General features: G+C 36.9%; 1 long non-coding RNA gene across 1 annotated transcript; it reads left to right on the top strand.

The window, feature by feature from the left end:
* The first annotated feature begins 2,570 nt into the window (after window positions 1-2,570).
* LOC136850594 (uncharacterized) lies at window positions 2,571-4,941 on the top strand. The gene is made up of 2 exons (XR_010856663.1): window positions 2,571-2,898; window positions 3,889-4,941. It is a non-coding gene; the product is annotated as an uncharacterized lncRNA (long non-coding RNA).
* The last annotated feature ends 325 nt before the right edge of the window (window positions 4,942-5,266 follow it).

Here is a 5,266-nt window from a genome sequence, read left to right as displayed (position 1 = left end):
TATTTTGTTTCATTGTCACTTTGATTACTACATAGGAAATTAATTTATTTAATACATAAGGAGATCAAAGATTTTCCAAAATAGGCCAGTAGAAATCGAACGGAAACGTTGGGAGGAATGAAACTTGTGGAATGTTTCCCTGGACTACGTCAAAAAGGCCAAAGTGCCCAAGTCTCCTGGACAAGCTTTCCAGATTGAAAATTATACCTAAACATAATGACTGAATGTTATTTTATAGATTGCTATTGATTAAACGTTGTTATCTCTCCGAAACAATCATTTCCGTGCTGACATGTCCTGGGCATCCATAGCCTCACGTCTAATAAATTCGATCTTTCGTTGTTTTCTTTTCATTTGCAACGCATCATTTAGCTCCTCGAGAACTCATGTCTTTCTTCCTCTGAGTTACTTCTTTTCCTTTAATTATTTTTTCACTGGTAATATAAGATATCTGTCACATCACAAGTTTAGAATTACTTGTAATCTGATCAGTCCATTTTGCTATTTTTGTGTTTTTCCGAAACATTATTTGTGGAGCTTTAGTTTCTGACGAAATGCATTTGGTCCATACAGACTTTCCAGTAATCAGTTCAGGTTGGAAGCTTCCATTTTTATTAGTGTCTTTATTTCTGACCCTTTGATCTTATGCTTACTGTTAAGCTCATGAAGTTCAGCTTTACCTCAGCTGTCTTCCTAGCTCCACAAGAATATTCAAAATGATTCACATTTCCCCGGCCCGTCCAGCTTTTTTTTTTTTTTTTTTTTTTGTTATTGTGTTTGCTGAATTTTTCGTTCAGTGCATCCAGTCATCACTGTCAATCTGCTCTCCTTTCACGGAAGCAGCCGTTACTCCATGATCTGAATACAACCTCATCATTATGGAGCCCCATTTCTTGGTGCGCAGCCATCGTCTTCCTCTCCCCGAGGGTTTGTCCTGTACAACAAACTTTTCTGTAGCCAGGGAATATTTTCTATAGTATTTCACGACTTTCTTATCCACCCTAGTACCCTGAACATCATCTTTACAAGTAATTTGGGTATCAAAACATTTTGACATTGGGAGATGAACTCAGTGTCAAGCCTAAAAAGTGTTAATATTTTTTTTTGCTTAAATCGCCAGAGAGCAGAATATTGTGCAGTTTATCTGCTAGGAACACATAAAAAGAAAGATAAATTCTCGTTGGCTTTTTTCTCTACGTGGATAATGAAAATAATAATGATAATGATGATCATGTTGATAAAGAGTGGAAAAAATAAATAACGGAGTGGTCTCCTCTCTCCAGTTGAAATTATACATTTCAACAAAAAATTGAGGGCGGGTGGGAGAATGTTGGGGGGGGGGGGGAAGTGGGGATGGAACACCAGCATCCATAACTTAATCGTTAACTGTTAGTGAAAGATTATTAGGACACTGGAAGAGAAAAATGTTAATGCAAAAGCAATAACTAAATCTCCAGAAAAATATTTGAACGTCAAGTATTCTAAATGTTTCGTTCCTTCTCTGGAAGATGAAAAGTGCCTCCCGAGGCTTACTACTTACCAGGCTTAGTAGGCGTGGGTGATTGACTAGCCAGGCCTACTTAAATGGGGCATGAGGCCTTGCGAATGCGAATGAATAGTGTGACCAACGCTTAAGAAGGCCAATGAAATGTAAGTGGCACCTATTCGATGATAAATGGCATTTCAGGAGCGAAGCGAAGTTGTATCAAGGTCCAAAATCAACAGTACTGAAAGTTACAAGTAAAGCGAAAATAGTTAAAAAATTGAAGGAAATTTGTAGACAGATTCGCACATGTCACAATCGTTCATAAATTTGCAATGCTACTTTAAGTAAGAATTAGAATAACGCACGTACTATCACTTATCTTCAACAAAGAGTGCCAACCTATTTTTAATATATAAAGTTGTTACTTTCTACTGTGTCATTTTTACACGACAAAGCAAAAGGTAGCAAACGTAAATAAATATTAAATAATAGAAACCATTCATCACTTCGAGTTAGCCAGGGGATGTCATTTTCAGCCAGGGAGAGAGACAGAGAGCCATGACGTTCATAGTGGAAGGCAGGCTACACCATGGAAGCAAGTAATTTTCACTATTGCTGTGTGGTCCTTTCTTTTTTTGGGGAGACGAATAAACATCATTCAGGTCAGTATTTACTGACGCTACGAATTAGCTTTGGCTGGACAGCACATCAAAAAAATATGAAGTTGAAAGACCAAATAATCTTGAGATAAATAAAAATGTCAAAATAGATTTTTACACAGGTGCTTTGGAAAAGAATGTTGATGTTTCTCTTTCGTAAGTGTGAAAGTGTATTGCAAATAAAAATCCTGGTAATGATAACTTGAGAATATAAAATGGATATTTAATTTTGGTGCTCAAAGTAAGAGAACAAATGAATTCTTTTTGTCTCAAAATAAGTAGCGCATTATTTTTTCTCTTACTTCGAACGCCAAGCTTAAACACAATCTCTTTCATTTCCTAACGTAATTATGTCGATATTGAGTGACACTTCATCAGTTAGGCAAAGTAAATTTTCAGTGTGTAATGGGAAAATTATTCCTTTAAATATTATTGATTTGTTTAGGAATTGATTCATCATCCTCCTCCAATATCTTTATACTACTGTTGTGAGAGTGATTGGGACTGTAAAATGTTTTCGTTTTCGTTGTGGACATCGATTGCATAGAAGTGTAGCCAGTCCCTTGTTTTGTTTTTCTTTCGCTCTGAATGTGGGAGCGCTGTCCTGAATCTTTCGTCTGCATATTGGTAACACTAAAGAAACATGTAAGGGACGAGAACGCCGTTGGTGTGAAAAGGACGTCAAGCGGTCCACCCTTCATTTTGGCTATTTTACCAAATTATTAATACAAGTTATTATCTATCCCTTGCAAGGTAAGCTTTTAAAGTCATAATATTACCGTTAGTTCATTAGTTGGAACAGATCAGTATCATGAAAGAACAGCAGCAGACGAAGATTTAAGCGCAGCGTTGTTGCATGCCCAGTCAAACGTGATTGCAACGCCTTAATGTGAAAATTTTCGTAGTCGTGAAATATTCTTCACATTCATTAGTTGTCATGATATTTTGCTGTGTTAGTTTGAGTTGTAACTTAGCGTTTGATAGGGTTGTAGAACGTTAGAAAAAGATAGTTGTAAGTATTTTGTTTATGTAAGGTTTTTGTAGATACCAGTGCCAAAAGGGTGCCACAAAATGGCCGTCCGACAGGGTATCTTGGGTTTACCCCTACCTCCTCATGGAAGTTTCCACTGCCGATCACGATCTTAGACTAGGCTATACAGTAATTTAAGAAGGCCTACCCTAGACTAATTCTGTTTGAATGAGGAATTATGACAATTTTTGTTACAAATAGCTTAGGCTATATATATAAAAGTTCATGAAAACTTAATTACATAGGACTTAGCCTATACCCTCATTAAACTAACCTAACTTGTGGCCTATTGTAACCTAGTAAAAATCAACCATGTAAACTTTGCATAGGCTATCCTTAACGATTTCTGAAGAGGCCTAGCCTAGACTATATCCTGTTAAAAGGCACCTTAGCCTAGTTTTACCTCGTTTTAGTTTAAGTGTTTCTCAGAAATCTTTCAGGTAGTCTTATCCATTGACATATGTTGTGTATAAAACATTTAGTACTGTATGGAGTAGGGTATCAAATGATTTACACCTTACTGTAAATTAATTGATTCCAGGGCTGCTCCATTTTTTATACTTATCCTGTTGTGAAGGAAAAGCAATTCCCATAGTATGTAGTTCATATATTTTTTTTGAGATCTCTCAATATAGAGAGTTATTTTTGTTGTTTTAAACTACTCACTTGTATTGTTTTCTTGAAATAAAATTAAATAAAAGGAATATTTCCAGGGACCTTGTTCAGGAGTCCTGAAGAATATGTAAATTGGATCTAGTCCAGGAGCTCTGAAGACTATGTAAATTAACCAAGTCCGGGAGACTAGACCTGGGAGAAATTTGGCACGATGTAATGAGTAATAAAGAAACGAACTGAGTACCAGGGATTTTCTTCAATACCATCGTACCACTAAAAATGGAAATCAGCACTTCAATTGCCTTCCAGTGGGAAGACATCACCTGGCCTCATCAGTAATAAGACCCGTACACCCAAGGAATATCATGTAATAGCAGGTAGGGCAGGCCTACCCTAATTCCCAGGCAGCGTAAACGTCAGTAGTCTTCATACCCACCGTGTCAACTATGACACAGTACCATTCTCCGACCCCTGTCTCCAGGCAAGAAGACTGACAGCAGTGCATCTAGATAGTAGTATTATTATTCTCTCTTATCTCATATATCTTAATGTCTTGGTGGGGGAAGAATTCTCCCGTGACATTTGGTGGCAGCTGTGTAGGATCTTTAGTCCAGTGCTATTGATCCATACCCACTGTGCCTATATATTATGAAGGTCACTTATAATGTTTTGTCATATTGTATGCAGTTCTTTATACAATATTGTTGATTTTTATCTGATTAAGGTCATGACTTATTTACATGCATATTCATTATTTCTATAGTGACGGATTGTATGATATTGTCAATTAGTATAGTTTACATTTTATTATTTGATTATATATAAGTGTTTGAAATATTGTAACAATGGCAACTGGTAATGATGAATCATATATTGATCTAATTCAATTAAAGCAAGAAACACAACAAACATTACAGACAGTTAAGAACTTCGCTCAGTCCTACCAGGACGTTTGGTCTCAAGTGGGAGATCTATCAAATCAAATCAAAGACTTGGACCAGAAGTTGGTTGACATACAGGGGACAATACAGCACTTAACACCCAAACATAATAACACTCAACCACCCATAATGTCTACACCACATACGTCTCATATTCCAAGTGATCCATTCTCATGTGACAACCTCAGTACCATAACAGGAACCCCACAATACAGACCCCCAATACCACCTCATTACAAATACTAAGTACCCACCACAAAACACAACTACTATCACAAGTACAGTGCCCTTAATACCCATAAATGTCTCATCAACACCACCTAATCCATCATCAGGTAACTCTTGTCAAAACCCTCATACCAGTCAGTCAAACCCATTCATTTTGCAGCAAGGTCAACAGACTGAATACTCAATCCTTTTCGACCACAACCTACTTATCCCTTTAACCCTTTGATTTCGGCTGTAACGTATAATGACGTATTTAATAAACTGGGCCTGAACACTGTTGTGTCGTATACGAGCAATTGGTACTTCT

This window comes from Macrobrachium rosenbergii, chromosome 22 (assembly GCF_040412425.1).
Source record: "Macrobrachium rosenbergii isolate ZJJX-2024 chromosome 22, ASM4041242v1, whole genome shotgun sequence".
In the NCBI taxonomy this organism is placed as follows: Eukaryota; Metazoa; Arthropoda; class Malacostraca; order Decapoda; family Palaemonidae; genus Macrobrachium; species Macrobrachium rosenbergii.
The sequence above is the reverse complement of the archived record's forward strand: the minus strand, read 5'-3'. Positions and strand labels throughout refer to the sequence as shown.